Source organism: Peromyscus eremicus, chromosome 3, assembly GCF_949786415.1.
Source record: "Peromyscus eremicus chromosome 3, PerEre_H2_v1, whole genome shotgun sequence".
NCBI classification, from domain to species: Eukaryota; Metazoa; Chordata; class Mammalia; order Rodentia; family Cricetidae; genus Peromyscus; species Peromyscus eremicus.
This window is the reverse complement of record NC_081418.1, coordinates 133,790,851-133,808,094: the sequence shown is the minus strand read 5'-3', so window position 1 is coordinate 133,808,094 and position 17,244 is coordinate 133,790,851. Positions and strand designations below refer to the sequence as shown.

The following is a 17,244-nucleotide window of genomic DNA, read 5'->3' as shown; positions in this document are numbered from 1 at the left end:
CTAACCCTATGAAACCTTAAGGCCAATTAAACACCTTCCTTTATAGGTTGCTTTTGGTCACATGTTTCATCACAGCAACAGAAACACTAAGATACTAGGTCATCCTGACAGTGGGTGATACATACAGAACGTGAATTTTTTTTAAAGATTTATTTATTATGTATACAGCATATGTGACTGTGGGCCAGAAGAGGGCGCCAGATCTCATTACCGGTGGTTGTGAGCCACCATGTAGTTGCTGGGGATTGAACTCAGGACCTCTGGAAGAACAGTCAGTGCTCTTAACCTCTGAGCCATCTCTTCAGCCCCAGAACGTGAATTTAACTTCTCTTATTTTTATTTTCTGTTGAATTTTTCTAATTTTTCCCCCCTAGAATGTCCTACTGGTTATACTACAGTGCAAATCTACAGTTCTCAGAAATCACCTAGGGCAAGAATGGTCGCTAAAACATTGGCCATAGGAATGAGATGGGACCTGCCTCGTAGTGAGGATAGACAGAGTAGCTCTAAATTAAGGCCAGCTCTTTTCTTTTCTTTTTTCTTTTTTCATTTTTATTTATTTATTTTTTCTATTATCAGCTTGGTACAGTACAAATTCTTATCCTAATAGTGAAATGTTTCACTGAGGCTTGCCCAGTGATTGAGTAAAACAGAAACTTATTATAAGCCACAGTCGTCCTAGGGTCCCCCCTGCTATATAGCCTCCCTGGTTCTGTGGGTTGCAGTCTGATTGTTCTTTGCTTTATATCTAGTACCCACTTATGAGTGAGTACATGCCATGTTTGTCCTTCTGGGTTTGGGTTACCTCACTCAGGATGATATTTTTTAGTTCCATCCATTTGCCAAGGGCAGCTCTTTTCTTACCCAACAAGCTTTGAAAAGAGTTGGGGAAAAAGTCAATGATAGAGTGCTTGCCTGGCATGTAAGAAGTGTTCTAATGTCCACACCCCCTCCCCCCAAAGTCATCCAATATGTGCAATGTGTCTCCTTGGATATGGAGAGGACATTCTCCATGATGAAGAGGTTGCATTTTAGTGGGTGGTGAAGCACATGAACAAGCCGGGCCATGGGCTCTTCATCGAGGTAAAAACACAGAATGAAGCCTCTTGATAGATTAGGGAGAGAAAGGAGACCATTCAGCAGAGAAGGGCATCTACCCTGTGAACCAGGCAGTTAGTGGAAGTTACAGGTGAAGAGAGCTGCAGTAAGGCTGCTTTGAAAATGCACCACAACAGGGTGTAAATCTTGTCTGACGACTTGGAAGAGACAGAGCACAGGTGTGTCAGGCTGGCACCAGAAGAATCAGGAAATATGGAGTAGGTGGAAGGTCATGGTCGAAAAGGAAATTGGGAGATCTCAGCACTTGGAAGGCAGAGGCAGAAGAACGGGAGTTCAAGGTCACCCTCAGTGACACGGTGAATTCAAGAGTACCCTGAGCTATAGGAAACCCTATCTCAAAATGAGTTTCACCATGGTAAATGACAAGTGTTCGAAGAAGAAGAGGGCCAACATTAGACAGCTGTGGAGACTTAAGTGACACATAATAAGGACACATGATGATGAACACAGCTAAACAGATGTTAGACCGGAGACAAATTCATCTTCAAATGGCAAGTTCACAGCAGGATAGGTGTTTTATTTCTACTGATCTGTATGTTTCCCAATGGGGGTTAAGCATGCCAGTTACCCAGAGGCAGGTCTCACCAATTTGCCTTACTCACTCTGAACACAGTTGGAAGACAGATATGTTGAAAGGACTCTTGGGCTGCCATGCTAGTAGCACATGTCAGCGTCCAACACTCTCAAGGTAAACATCCATACCAGGGGCTACTGAAGAGATGGCTCAGTGGTTAAGAGCACCAGCTGGGCTTGCAGAGGACTGGGGTTCGGTTCCCAGTATTCACATGGCGGTTCACAACAGTCTGTAACTCTAGTTCCAAGGGATCCAACCCCCCTCTTTGGGTCTCCTCAGGCACCAGGCACACACGGTGCACATATGTATGTACAGACGAACACCCAAACTCATTAAAAAATATTTAAAGTTTAAATTAAATTTCAGTTAAAGCATGCTGCCTATACATGATTTTTAATTCTATAAAAATAACTATTTTTACTGGGTGGTAGTGGCGTATGTTTTTAACCCCAGCACTTGGGAGGCAGAGGCAATAGGCTAGCCTGGTCTACAGATCAAGTTCCAGGACAGCCAGGGCTACACAGAGAAACCCTGTCTTGAAAAACAAAAACAACAACAACTGTTTTTTAAACTATCCACACCGGGCAGCGGTGGCACACGCCTTCAATCCCAGTACTCAGGAGGATCTCTGAGTTCGAGGCCAGCCTGGTCTACAAAGCGAGATCCAGGACATGCACCAAAACTACACAGAGAAACCCTGTCTCGAAAAAAACAAAACAAAACAAAAAAACAAAAAAAACAAAAACTATCCATGCCATCACCCAGTTGCATATACTAAATTGCTGTTTCTTTCCTGATGATGAAGCCATACTGCCTCAGCCCCCAGAACGAACAGCTGGGGCTTCATTAACAACGACAGGTCTCTGCTGAAGTAGAAGCTTCGGTTGTCCCATGGAAGACCTGCACCTCAAATCTTAATAGTTTCTATGATGGACTTGCTAAAACTAAGCCAGATGTCAGTCCAAGCACCAGCCTGTAGCTGCCTCTTCTGCTTCCTCCCTTCCCTTTTTGAATACACATGCATGCTGGAGCTGTGGCTCCACTGGCAAAGCACCTGCCTAGTGTGTGTGAAGCCCGAGGGTGGATCCCAGCACTACTTAAAAGGGTACAGTCCTGCAGTTGAGGCATTCAGCGGGTAGAAGCTCAAGGATCACAAGTTCAAGGTCATCCTTGGCTACCTACAAGGTTGAAGGCCAGCCTGGATTATGTGAAACTGTTTAAACACACACACATACACACACACACACACACACACACACACACACACACACACACACACACACACACACGTGTATGTCCCACTAGGCCTCAACACTACACAAAGAACTATAGGCAACTAAGGAATTCTAATAGCAGGAAAAAACAATGTTCCTCAGGGAAGAACACACCAACTGGTTACCCAATACCAAATGATCATCCCTAAAAACATATATACAAGTAACATACAGACTGAGCATATATATTTAGGAATATATCTACCACTAATATATTAGTAAAAAAAAAAAAAGAGGCCATGAATTCGGAAGAGCTCAAGACCGGGTATATACGAGGGGATGAAAGAGAAGGGAGAAATGTTACATTATAAACTCAAGGTACATACATCCATACATATAAATATATATTTGCACACAAACACACACACATACATATGAAGAAAAGGGCCAGTGAGATGGCTCAGTTGGCAAGTGTGCTTAGAGCTCAGCCTGAAGACCTGAGTTCAACCCTCAGGATTTACAGTGTAGAAAGAACTGACTTCTTCGGGTTGTCCATATGCCTCACATAGGTGTGACATGAGTGTGTCCAAACACACACACACACATACACACTAAATAACAAATAAATGTAATGCAAATAATTAAGGTATATGCAAACTCAGTCTGAGAACATATCACTTTCCTGTTTTCTTAATCCATTCACGTTATCAACACACACAATATACTTGTTGACATCTTGAACACTATTGAATTTTCATGTGGATGTGTGTGTGCTTGCATGAGTACACTCCACATGTGCTGAAGTCTCTGCAGGTCAGTAGAGGGCACTGGATCCCCTGTAACTAGAATTACAGATGGTTGTGAGCCACCATGTGGATGCTGGGAACCAAACCCACATCTTGCGCAAGAGCAGCCAGTGAGTGACCAATCACCTCTCTGGTACCCCTCGCCTTTTTGGGCAGTCTCGTGTAGCTCAGGCTAACTTCAAACTTGCGATGTAGTAGAGGGTGCCCTTGAATTTCAGATCCTCCTCATCCACCTCCTGAGAATTAGGGTTATAGGCTTGTGCCACCACACCCAGATGTTACTGACAGTCTTTGTAAAACATTTGCTGGGCTAGTGAGACTGCTCAGCAGTTAGGAGCACTTGCAGAGGACCTGAGTTCAATTCCCAGCATCCAGGGAATCTGAAACCTCTGTCTTACCAAGTACATACACACCCACTCACATATACATACTCATAATTTTAAAAGAGAAAGTTTTTAAAGACAGACAATGCTAATTTTTTTAAAAGATTGCACTTAGGTTTTTTTCATCCAGAGAGACAAGCAGATAGACACACACACAGAGGGAGAGAGAGAGAGAGAGAGAGAGAGAGAGAGAGAGAGAGAGAGAGACAGAGAGAGACAGAGACAGAGACAGACATACACACAGACACACAGACAGACACAAAGAAAACGAACTAGGCTGGAGTTGAACTCATGACAATCCTCCTGCCTGTTCTTCCCAGTGTATTACAGACTTGTGCCACCACATGCAGGACTCTTAAATTATAAATCAATTAGGAGCTGGGCAGTGGTGGCACACACCTTTAATCCCAGTAGCCAGAGACAGAGGCAGATGGATCTCTGTGAGTTAGAGGCCATCCTGGTCTACAAAGTGAGTTCAAGGACAGCCAGGGCTACATAGAGAAACCTTGTCTCAAAACAAACAAACAAGGAAAGAAGTGGTCCTTAGAATTTAACTGCAGTGGGTTGTGAATATTAGTGCTGGTAGTGAAGACTTCAGATTCCTCACCTTAAAAATCTCTGAACCCTGCTCCACTTTCTTCTTTAAGAAATAATTACTTGGAATGGGAGAGATGGCTCAGCACCAGCTGCTCTTCCAGAGGATCTGGGTTCAATTTGAAGCACCCACCCAACTCCCAGCTCAAAACTGTCTGTGACTCCAGTCCTAGGGGATCCGACACCCTCTTCTGGGCTCTGTAGGCACTGCACACACATGGTGTACAGATACATATGTGGGCAAAACACCCATATACATCAAAATAAACAAGCAGAAACAATTACTTGTATAAGAAGAAATCAAGCTTGTCATATAGCAGTTGTAGTTTTTCCCAGACAGGAGCATCAGGGAATATTCAAAACCAGTCCAGTTTTATTTGCACTCCAGGTTGGGTCAGTGGTCACTTGGACAGCTGCTGGAATTTAGCTTTTGTGTCCATCAGGATTACACTCGTGAGAGCGTACAGACTAATGGTATACATGAAGAATATAAAGCAGAAGATGATGATTATCACAGAAAGGATAGTTATAAGTGTGATGGACATTAACTTCTCCTGTACCCCCATGAACACGCACAAGTATGGTCCGAGACACACAGTTGTGTGGCACCAGACATCTTCCTTAATCAGGGATCGTTGATAGTACCATATGATGATCAGGAAGATCCCCTGAATGGCCATCTGACCCATATAGTAGGCGAGGAATGTAGACAACAGGAACTTCTCCTTAGACAACTTCAAAATCATTTCCTCACTCTTTGCATCATGTTTATTATAGAGTGGGCTGTGGCATGGCTCTTCCTCTAAGGATTGCTGTGAATATTCTGAGCTTATAGTTAAATTTTTAAAGACTGAAAACTCCATCATAAAAAAGACAGAGTAGACGGTCAAACCAACAGTGTTCCAAACTCCTATCATAGGCATGGAGAAATGCTGGTTGTAGCACTCGGCCATGCAGGCATCAGAGATGTTCCCATGGCACTGGAAGTCATTCTTCCTACTAAACCAGGGCACTTCCGAGATATACATAACCGAAAAGTAGAAGAAAGAGATAACAAGCCATGTCGTCTGCCCCTTGTAGAAATCTGTGGAATCTCTGCTCATCTGCAGTATCATAGACACTACACCCCTTGATTTCAATCTGTTTTCCATCTTGGGACCTAGGAAGAGAAAATAATAGTACCAGGAGGGAGAAAAACGCACTGTCTACAGGGGCTTGGTTGTCTTAGGTGAGAGGAGATGCCTAAGCAAGTGTGTTAGGGAAGAAGGTGCCCAGTTCATGGTGTTTGTTAGAGTTCGCTCATTCAGTAACTCCTCCGCTTTGCTTCTGTCAGTTTTTCTTCTCTGCTGAATCCTTTCCCAAGCCCCTCCCCCAGGTTAATTCTTAACCCCCCTGCATAGCTCTTCATCCTGTTTCCTCTCGTCACAAATTCTCCGGGCTACTTACTCCTTTATAGTCTCGGGACCAAACTGTGCCAATCAAGTCGTGCCAACCAACTGTGGGTTCTAACTGTCGTAGAATTGCCATGGGTACCTGGACATCAGCCCTTAAAGGTGAATCTCCCCTTCTTCCTTCGGGGAAGTCCTTGAGATGGTAGGCCAAATGGGTTGGTATCATCCAAAGCCATAAGCAGTGCCCACAGGATTGATTAAGCCATGGCTAGACCAACACTTGGTTCCTCTCTATTGGAGAACAGTTTGTCTGCTCTGCATCCCGCTGCTTATTTGGAACTCTTATTGATCTGCAGTTGCCATGAACACCAGTGTGATCTGGCTACAAGGAAAAGTAACAGACACTTCTCACCTTTGGTCAAAGACAAGGTGGTGTGCCTTTCCCCCTCAAGTGTTCATTGAGACTTCTATGGTTCTGATCATTCATTTTTCTGTTTTGGGAGCTATAAGGACATTGTTGAGACAATTTATTGTTAACTTATTCAATCATTGCCCCACCCCTTCTATCCAATTGGCTGAGCTTTGTTGGGCCTGCTTTGCAATTCAAATCTGTCTTCTTTTTCTTCTTTTCTTCTTCCTCCTCCTCCTCCTCCCCCTTCTTCTCTCCTTCTAAGACAGGATCTCACACTGTAGCTCAGGCTAGTCTGGAGCTCATTATGTAACCCAACTTGGCCTTGAACTCATGACAATTCTCCTGCCTTAGCTTCTCACAGGTGTACATCATTGCATCTGGTTTTCCAGTTCTGTTCTCTCACCAACCCAACTCTGCTTCCTTTAAAAGTGTTAGTCTAGCCAGGTGATGATGGCTCAAATCTGTAATGCCAGCACTTGGGGGCAGCGGGGAGGGCAGAGGCAGGCCTGGTCTACATATCAAGTTGTAGGTCAGCCAGGCTATGACCCTGTCTAAAAAAAAAAAAAAAGAGTTAAAAAAAAGGAAAAAGAAAAGAAAAATCCACATGCTATCATAAAACTTAATTGAATAAAAATGCAATAGTAAAAATTAAAACTAAAATAAAAGACTATTACAGTATCAATCAATACCTTATATTCTGGGTGAATGTGGGGTCTACAACCTGCTTTACTGCCTTCTGCTAACTCAGATGAGAAAAGCAGGCCTAGACAAGAATTGTATCAGGGAGCAAGGAAAGAGATACCATGATAAATGAAGACATCGTGGGAATAGGAAGAGGCAGGGTGCCAGAGAAGCTCTCAGGAATCCGCAAAGATGACCCCACCTTGGACTACTGGCAATGGTCTAGAGGGTGCTTGGACTGATCTACTCTGGTGACTGGTCTAGTGAATACCCTGTCATCATAGAGTGACTGATGGAAGCAGATGCAGAGATCCATGGCCGGGCGCCAGGCTGAGCTCCGGGAATCCAACCAATGAGAGAGGAGGGATTCTGCAGGAAGGGGACGTTGAGATCATGATGAAACAGGATGAAGAAGCTATGCAGGGGGGTTAAGAAAATGTGCAGAGATGACCACCCACACTAGTGGAAACCCATGAACTCTGGACTAATAGCTGTGGAGCCCACATAGGACTAGACTAGGTCCTCTGGCTACCAAAGACAGTTGTTTAGCTTGAACTGTTTGGGGGGCCCCAGGCAGGGGGATCAGGATTGTCCCTGGTGCATGGGCAGGCTTTTTGGAACCCAGTGTGTGGGTGGGACACCTTGCATGGCCTTGGTGCAGGGGGGAGGGGCTTGGACCTGCCTCAGCTGAGTGTGCCAGGCTCTGCTGATTCCCCATGGGGGACTTTGATTTGGAAAATGTGGGAGTAGGGGGGTGGGTTGGGGGCTGGGAAGAGGGAAGAGGGGGGATCTGTGGTTGGTATGTAAAGTGAATAGAAAATTTCTTAATAAAAAAATGGAAAAAAAAGAAATAGATCATAAAAAAATAAAACAAGCCGGGCAGCAGTGGTGGCGCACGCCTTTAATCCCAGCACTCGGGAGGCAGAGCCAGGTGAATCTTTGTGAGTTTGAGGCCAGCCTGGTCTACAGAGCGAGATCCAGGACAGGCACAAAGCTAACCAGAGAAACCCTGTCTCGAAAAACCAAGAAAAAAAAAATTGTAAATTGTATCAGGGATGAAGGTCAAAGATCAAGCAGGTATAAAACAAACCCCTCATGGACAGAACAGGTCATACAAGGCATGACACCATAATAATGGGTGATTTAAGGACCCACCCACTCTCATATTTAGGTAGGTCATCCAAAATAAAAATCAACAAATCTAAAACTGCACCACAGAGCAAGTGAATCTAGGAGCTAGTTGTAGAATACTTCATCCAAGATACACAGACTCTGCTTACTTTCCGGAAGCCCATGGATTATTCTCTGAAACAGACCACATTCTCGACAACAAGTCAAGTCTTACTAAGTAAAAAAGAACCAAAATAATCATTCGTCAGATCTTAGTGCAATAAAAAGAAATCAGTAGCGCCAGGCGTGGTGACACACACCTTTAATCCCAGCACTTGGGAGGCAGAAGAAGGCAGATCTCTGTGAGTTCAAGGCCAGCCTGGTCTACAAAGTGAGTTCCAGGACAGCCAGGGCTACACAGAGAAACCGTGTCTCAAAAAACCAAAAACCGAAAAGAAAGAAATGAGTAGCATGGAAAACTCCAGAAGCTGGGGAAAGGGTGAGATGACTCAGCAGGTGTCACCAAGCCTGATGACTAGACTTCAACCCTCGGGAGTCACAAAGGAGAGAAACAATTGTTGCAAATTATCCTCTGACCACCACATGCATAGGATGGCATGTATGCACACACAGATAGACAGACAGACACAGACAGACAGACACACACATACAATCAATTTCAAAAAAGCAAATAAAAATTTTTGTTTGACAAGTTTCACATAGAATGCCTTGATACTGACCACCCTCACTTCCTGTCTACCCTCCTCACAAATCTCTCTCTAACGCTCACGTCCGTTCATGGAATTTTGTGACCCTCTAGGATTAACTGCGGCTGTCTGTGTGACTGTGGGTTTGCAGCTTATCCTCTGGAGCCTCGTGGGCTCAGCAGAAGGTCATGAGTAAAGATGGCCTTGCTCCTCTCACAGAATCTACTGACAGCCGTAGATAAGAAGTAGAGAGCCCTTCAGGCCTCTCCCCCTCGGTCTCAAGTGGGCCATGGGGCGGTACCGACGCTTGAGGTCAGTTAACGCTTACGGTAGAGGTATTGAGTCTAGAGAAACAGTGTTTCATAGCCCTTTAGTACCTGTATCTTCTAGCTCTTACATAGGTACAACCTCCTCTTCTGAAATATCCCCTAAGCCTTAAAAGGGGTGGTATAAGTGACTTGGGTAGGGTTGGACCACGTATTTCCTCATCCTGGCCAGCCATGAGTCTCTGCTTTTTTGTAGGGAGGGGCTTCTTTGGTTAAGGCTAAGAGCAGCTTTTGTCTATGGACATAAGCACAAGACATTTAGAAGGCAGGTTGCTGCTCCATCAGTTTAGTTAAATGTGCTCCCTGAATGGGCCAACCACCTCCACAGCCGGGGCTGTTAACCATGCTTACTGTTCCAGGCCCCTGTGAAGCAGGTCTTGAGTCCATTCAGAGGACTGGTTATGGCCTCAACAATCAACCACTGCTGCACAGGTGGCATGTCTTGCTTTCCAGGTGGCTTTTTTAATAATCATTATTTATTTATTTTATTACTTATTTATTGGATTTTTGAGACAGGGTTTCTCTGTGTAGCCCTGACTGTCCCGGAACTCATTCTATAGACCAGGCTGGCCTGGAACTCACAGAGATCCACCTGCCTCTGCCTCCCAAGTGCTGGGATTAAAGGCGTAGGCCACCACTGCCTGGCAAAGATTTTTACTTTTTATCAAAACAATTTGACAAAATTCCAGAGAGGAGTCAGAGTGACCGATTAGTACCCAAAGTTACTGCCAAAGCTTCTGAAAGAGCCACAGAATGTTTTCAGTTCCATTGCTGGGGGTGGGGTGGGGTGGGGAGTGATGAGACATATGCCATTATGAATACAAGGAAAGCCAGAGCTCAGGGTTCTTAGTCTAGTTAAAAAAAAAAAATTAAGACTAGACTCAAATTGAAGATCAAGGACAATTTTCTTTTCTTTTCTTTCTTTCTTTTTTTTTTTTTTTTTTTTTTTTTTGGTTTTTCGAGACAGGGTTTCTCTGTGTAGCTTTGCACCTTTCCTGAAGCTCACTTGGTAGCCCAGGCTGACCTCGAACTCACAGAGATCCGCCTGGCTCTGCCTCCTGAGTGCTGGGATTAAAGGTGTGCGCCACTCCCGCCACTGTCGCCACCACCCGGCTTTTTTTTTTTTCAGAGCTGAGGACTGAACCCAGGGCCTTGTGCTTGCTAGGCAAGTGCTCTACCACTGAGCTAAATCCCCAACCCCTAAGGACAATTTTCTTAGGGTGTAAAAGGAGAAAAAAAATAACAACCCAGGTCAAGCAAGTTGTAAATATCAACAGCTACTAGGAAAAAAAAAATGGAGAAGTGAGAGGAAAAGTCGTGATGTACAGGCTGGCATGGAGTAGAGACAGGGGAAGGACTCCAGTTCTGGTTAGTAACACCCCCCCCAACCCCCCACCCCCCCCCCAACCCCCCACCCCCCTCCCACCCCCCCCAACCCCCCCCCCCCCCCCCCCCCCCCCCCGCCAAGGCAGAAAAAATAAAGAGGAAAAGGTGTGCCCTTCAAACTCTGAGAAAGGCTGGCAGTCCCAGCCAAAGCTCATGGTGGGCCATAGGGACTGTGCTGGGATAGGAATCCTGAGAAAGAGTACAGCATCTCATTGAAGAAGAATTATCTATCCTACCTGTTCATTAGTGTGACTCAGGGTGAGCCTGCCTTCCTAGGTCAGTCCTTTGGCCAGGTGACTGACATGCCCCACTGAAATGCCAGGTCTCCACCAAGGCCAGAGACTCTTCTTCTGACTGGAAGGAGGTTTTCTGGATGGGCCTTCAGTGCTTGCTCTAACACTGTCTTCCTTTAGGGTGGTATCTATGCATGATGCCGCCATTCACAGCATCTGATCCACCAAGATTTGGAGAGGCAGATTACCTACTGGATTAGACCATTGGGACAGCTATAAATACGAATCTGACTTGTTTTAAAGGTAAAATTGTATAAACACAGGAAGAGTATTTTTTTTTTTTTTTTTTTTTTTTTTGGTTTTTCAAGACAGGGTTTCTCTGTGTAGTTTTGCGCCTTTCCTGGGACTCACTTGGTAGCCCAGGCTGGCCTCGAACTCACAGAGATCTGCCTGGCTCTGCCTCCCGAGTGCTGGGATTAAAGGCGTGCGCCACCACCGCCCGGCACAGGAAGAGTATTTTAACCCAGTTGAAATGTATATCTATTTGACAATGTCACTTAGGATATTGGAAAATTAAGACATTTTTAGACTAAGCAAGTTTATGGCTATAGGTCCTCACTAGAAGGAACTGTTAAAGAATACATTCTGAGCCAGGCAGTAGTGATGCACACCTTTAATCTCAGCACTCGGGAGGCAGAGCCAGGAGGATCTCTGTGAGTTCAAGGCCAGCCTGGTCTACAAAGTAAGATCCAGGACAGGCTCCAAAGCTACACAGAGAAACCCTGTCTCAGAAGAAAAAAAAAAAAAAAAGAATACATTCTGGCCAGGCAGTGGTGCACGCTTTTAGTCCCAACGCTTGGGAGGCAGAGGCAGACAGATCTCTCTGAGTTTGAGGCCAGCCTGGTCTACAGAGTGAGTTCCAGGACAGCCAAGGCTATTACACAGAAAAGTACTACTATCTTGAAAAAAACAAAAAACCATTCAGGCGAACAGATGTAAAATCATGCTGTATAGGGTAACCCAGACCCCAAAAGACAAACATGTATTCGCTTATATGTGGCTATCAGCTATTAAATAAATGATAACCAAGCTACAATCTGTAGACTCAGAGAGGTTGGGTATAGAGGAAGGGACTGGTGGTGGGGGTGGGGGGGCGCATGGATCTCTCTGGGAAAGGGAAACAGATTTTATGGGTGGACTGGGGGGGCAAGAATGGGGACAGGAGTGGGATGACCATGTGGGGAGAGGAGATGGGGTTGAAAAGAGAATATGAAGAGAGACAGCAAGAACTGAGGGACATTGAGGTGGGTATGGAAACCTAGTGCAGTGGAAACTTCCTACAATACATGTCCGTGATCCTAATGAAGCCTCCAGATAATGAGACGGAGTCCCAACTGGCCGTCTCTTGTCACCAAACAAACCTTCCAGTACCGGGACTGGGTTACATCCAATTGAGTTGTTGGCCAAAGGGGTCCCATGGAAATCCACACACAACCCAGGCTGTTGCCAAGATAACAGGTTGCTCTCTGCAAACTGACAGCCCCATTGCTGAAGACAGCACCCACAGAACTCACTGACCATCGAGAGGGTGAACTGGCGTCGTCATAGAACTTCACCCCGACATTCCAGTGTGTTTAGTACAGAGAGGTACCCTGCAGGCTGCCAAAAGAGAAATGTAAACACCAACCCAACCCAACCACAAGACCTATGATCTACAATCTGTGCTGCCTCCAAAATATGCTGCTCGGGCAACAGTGGCACAAAGCTATGGGAGCAACCAACCAGAGTGTGATTTCACTTAAGGCCCAGTCCGTGAGACGGAACCCATCCCTGACCCACTGCTTGGGTGACCAAGAACCAGAAACCAAATAGCCCAGAGGCTAGGGTAAAACCAAATACCACTGGTCTAAAAAAATTTTTAAAAAGGTTAAAAATGACTCCTACTGACCTTCTGCTACACTCATAGATCAGTGCCTTGCTCAGCCATCATCAGAGAAGCCTCCTCCTGCAGCAGATGGGAACAGATACAGAGACCCACAGCCAGACTTTATACACAGAGAGAGAACTTGGTACACACAGCTCTAAATAGGATGTCTCCATCAAATTCCTCCCTGCAGAGCTCAGGGAACCCTGCAGAAGAGGAGGTGGAAAGAGTGTAAGACCAGGCTGGCCTCAAACTCACAGAGATCTGCCTGCCTCTGCCTCCCAAGTGCAGGGATTAAAGTCATGGGCCACCACCACCACCTGTCTCCAGGTGGATTCTTTTTACTTCCTTTATCCTGGTTCATCTCCCGTGGACCCCCAATCCTGCTCTCCCATCTCCCCACCCAAACTTGCCCACCCACAGTACCACCCTCTTTCTTTCCACCTACGCTCTACTATCGCCCTCCCCTGAGTGTCCCTCCCCCATTCTGGTCCTTGTCCCTGGCTTGCACAGGCACATTATGCTGTATGAGGCATGCACCGCTCTAAAGAGTTGAAGCTAGGCTCTTCACATGAGAGAACATGCAACAGTTTTTCCTTTAAGGCTGGGTTAACTCGCTTAAAAAGAATTTTTCCCCCAATTCCATTTTCCTGCAAATTTCATTTTTCTTTATTGCTGAGTAATATTCCATCATGTATATGTATCACATCTTCACTATCCATTCATCAGTTATTTAGTATCCAGGCTGCCTTTGTTTCTTGTTATTATGAATAGGGAAGCAATGAACATGATTGTTCGGGCATCTCTGTCATAGAGTATAAGGTCTGACCTTGGGTGTTTGCCCAGGAATGGTATGGCTGTGTTATATGGTAGTTCTATTTATATGGTAGTTCTATTTAGTTATTGGCTTTGTTTGTCTGCTTTTTAGACAAACTCTCCCTGTGTCACCCAGGCTGGCCTTAAACTCACAGAGATATGCCTGAGGCCTCCTGAGTGCTGGGATCCAAGGCATGTACTACCATAGTTTTTTGAGCAAATTCCAGACTGATTTACTTTTTTTTTTTTTAAGATTTTTTTTTTTATTATGTATACAGTGTTCTGCCTGCACACCAGAAGAGGGCACCAGACTGATTATAGATGGTTGTGAGCCACTACGTGGTTGCTGGGAATTGAACTCAGGTCCTCTGGAAGGGCAGTCAGTGCTCTTAACCTCTGAGCCATCTCTCCAGCCCTAGACTGATTTCCAAAGTGGCTACACTAGTTTACACCTCTACCAACAGCACTTAAGCATTCCCATTTCCCCACATCTTGGCCAGCATTCGATGTCATTAGTATTCTTTTTCTTTTTAAGATTTATTCATTATGTATACAGTGTCCTGTCTGCATGTATGCCTGCAGGCCAGAAGAGGGCACCAGGACTCATTACAGATGGCTGTGAGCCACCATGTGGTTGCTGGGAATTGAACTCAGGACCTCTGGAAGAGCAGCCAGTGCTCTTAACCCATGACCATCCCTCCAGCCCCAATGTCACTGGTATTCCTGCTGGTAGCCATTCTGACTGGGGTGAGATAGAATTTTTCTTTCTTTCTATTTTTAATGAAAAATACAGAACACTTCTTGAATCTGCATGCTAGCCTCAAGTAGGGGCCATGCTTATCTTCTCTGTATTGTTCCAATTCAAGTTCATGTGCTTTCCGAATCGAGCACTGAGATGAATCCTAAAGTGGCCTTAATCTTCATTTTCCTAATAGATAAGGATGGTAAACACTTTTAAGTGTCTCCTGAGGAGGCAGAGGCAGGTGGATGTCTGTGACTTCAAGGCCAGCCAGAAGGAAGCAGGCAAAAGCACCTGGCCTGAGAACTGCCATTTTGACTTCAGACTCCATTTTCCCTGTAGGATGATGTAAAGTTCAGGTTCCCAGGCCCCAGAGGAGCTGAGAACTTTCCAATGGCTGATCAACCTCCTCCCTAAACCATAGAAATAGTCACCATCCATCTTTAGTTCTCTGAACATTATGGCTGTCCCTAACAACAGAAAGAACAAATGAATGTGATTGGTTGGACTGAAAGGCTTGCATTGTATGTTGGTTGACAATGATGAAACACACAAGGAGAGTCCCAAACCTTTGATTCCCGATTGGTGAAATTGTCACTGTAACTTGGTGACAAATGGGTTTGTGATTTTTGTGCTTATAAACCCCACTTCTGCCCCTGCTCGGGGATGTCAGGAGGAAAAAGGCTCCCGAGTCCTTGTCCTGCAGCCCTGATGGATGATCAGCGACCTGCTTATGTGGTGATTTAATAAAATCTTTGGAACTCATCAGTGTTGTCTCTCTCTCCTTCCTCGTGGCGCATAACGGACCAGGTGTAACGAGCCAAAGCTATATAGTGAGATACTGTCTCAAACAAAACGAAACAAAAAGGTCTCCTAGCCATGTGTATTTCTTCTTTTGAAAACGTTGTGCTTAGTTCTGTAGCCCATTTCTACCTGGGTTGTAAAGATTCCCTCGGAGTTGCCTCTTCCCTCACTGAAGGTCTCCTTTCCTGGGATGCAGCTGTCAGCAGCTGGTCTTCTTTCCTGGGCTATTGGAATCCTAGGTAGAAAATTACTACTGGACTGGAGAGAGAACTCAGCTGACTGCTTTTCCAGAGGACCAGGGTTCGATTCCCAGCACCCAGCTGGAAGTCAGCCAGGCGGCAAAGGAAGGCAGATCTCTGTGAGTTTGAGGTGAGCTCTGTTTACATAGTGAGTTCCAGGACAGCCAGGACTATGTAGAAAGACCCTGTCTCAAACAAACAAACAAACAAACAAACCAGACAGACAAACAAAAACATTCCTAACACACACCCCCACCCCCAACCCCAACCCCCACACACAGAGCTGTTCACAACCAACCTGCAGCTCTAGTTGCAGTGGATCTAATGCCCTCTTCTGGCTTCTGGGGGTACTGCCCAGACACACACATAGGCAAAACACCTACAGACATTAAATACACAGATAAATAGACAAACAAACAAACAAACAAATAAATAAATAAATAAATAAATAAATAAATAAATACATTACGTATACCTACATGTTGGAGCACACTCCCTACCTTTTTCTCTAGCAATTTCAGAGTATCCAATCAGGTCCAATCCACTTGGGTTTGAGTTACAAGGTGAGAGACAGGGATTTGGTTTCATTCTTCTATGTGCTGACATCCACATTTTCCAGCACCGGCTGCTGAAAATGCTGTCCCTTTCTCAATGTTCATTTTTTGGCAACTTTACCAAAATCAGATAGCTGTAGTTTCATGGACTTATATCTGAGTATTCTCTTCCAATGATCTATATATCTGCTTTTCTGTTATTACCATGCTGTTTATATTACTATGGCTCTGTAGTATGACCTGAGATCAGACAGAATGACAGCTTCCATGGTGTTATTTTTGTTTAGGATGGCTTTGGTTAAGCTTGGTTTTTTGTTTGTTTGTTTTCTGCTTCCACACAAACTCTAAAAGTATTTTCTCAGTTGGTTAGTGGTGCACACCTTTAATCCCGGCACTTGGGAGGCAGAGGCGGGTGGATATCTGTGAGTTCAAGGCCAGCCTGGTCTACAGAATGAGTTCCAGGATAGCTTGGGTTGTTATACACACACACCAAAAAACCAAAACCAAAACCCAAAAATAACCCTGTCTCACAACCCCCCCCCCCAAAAAAAAAGTGTTTTCTCTACCTGTGAAGAATGGCCCTGGATTTTTTCTGGGCAGGGGATGTGACATGTCCTAGTCAGGGTCATCATTGCTATGATTAAATACTATGATCAAAGCAACCTGGGGAAGAAAGTGTTTCTTTGCTTACACTTCCACAGCACTGTTCATCACGGGAGGAAGTCAGGACAGGAACTCAAGCAGGGCAGGAACCGGAGGCAGGATCTGATGCAGAGGTCATGGAGGGAAGCTGCTTACTGGCTCGATTCCCCTGGTTTGCTCAGCCTGCTTTCTTTTTTTTTTTTTTTTTTTTTTTTTTTTTTTTTTTTTTTTTTGTTTTTTTGTTTTTTCGAGACAGGGTTTCTCTGTGTAGCTTTGCGCCTTTCCTGGAACTCACTTGGTAGTCCAGGCTGGCCTCGAACTCACAGAGATCCACCTGGCTCTGCCTCCCGAGTGCTGGGATTAAAGGCGTGCGCCACCACCGCCCGGCTCAGCCTGCTTTCTTATAGAACCCAGGACCAGCCCAGGGATGGTACCACCCACACTGGGCTGGGCCCTCCCCATCAATCACTAATTAAGAAAATGCCCTACAGACTTGCTTACAGCCCCATTTTATGGAGGCATTTTCTTTTTTTTATTTATTCTTATTTTATGTACATTGGTGTTTTGCCTGCATACACGACTGTGTGAGG

The 17,244-nt window shown here is 45.1% G+C and overlaps 1 long non-coding RNA gene and 1 other non-coding gene across 2 annotated transcripts; both read right to left on the bottom strand.

Moving 5' to 3' along the window:
* Positions 1–5,010: 5,010 nt before the first annotated feature.
* LOC131906092 (uncharacterized) lies at positions 5,011–6,409 on the bottom strand. The gene is made up of 2 exons (XR_009378120.1): positions 6,137–6,409; positions 5,011–5,849 (listed from the first exon to the last, which is right to left on the bottom strand). It is a non-coding gene; the product is annotated as an uncharacterized LOC131906092 (long non-coding RNA).
* An 8,050-nt stretch (positions 6,410–14,459) lies between these two features.
* Positions 14,460–14,567, bottom strand: LOC131907509 (U6 spliceosomal RNA). The gene has a single exon (XR_009378418.1). It is a non-coding gene; the product is annotated as a U6 spliceosomal RNA (small nuclear RNA).
* Positions 14,568–17,244: the final 2,677 nt, after the last annotated feature.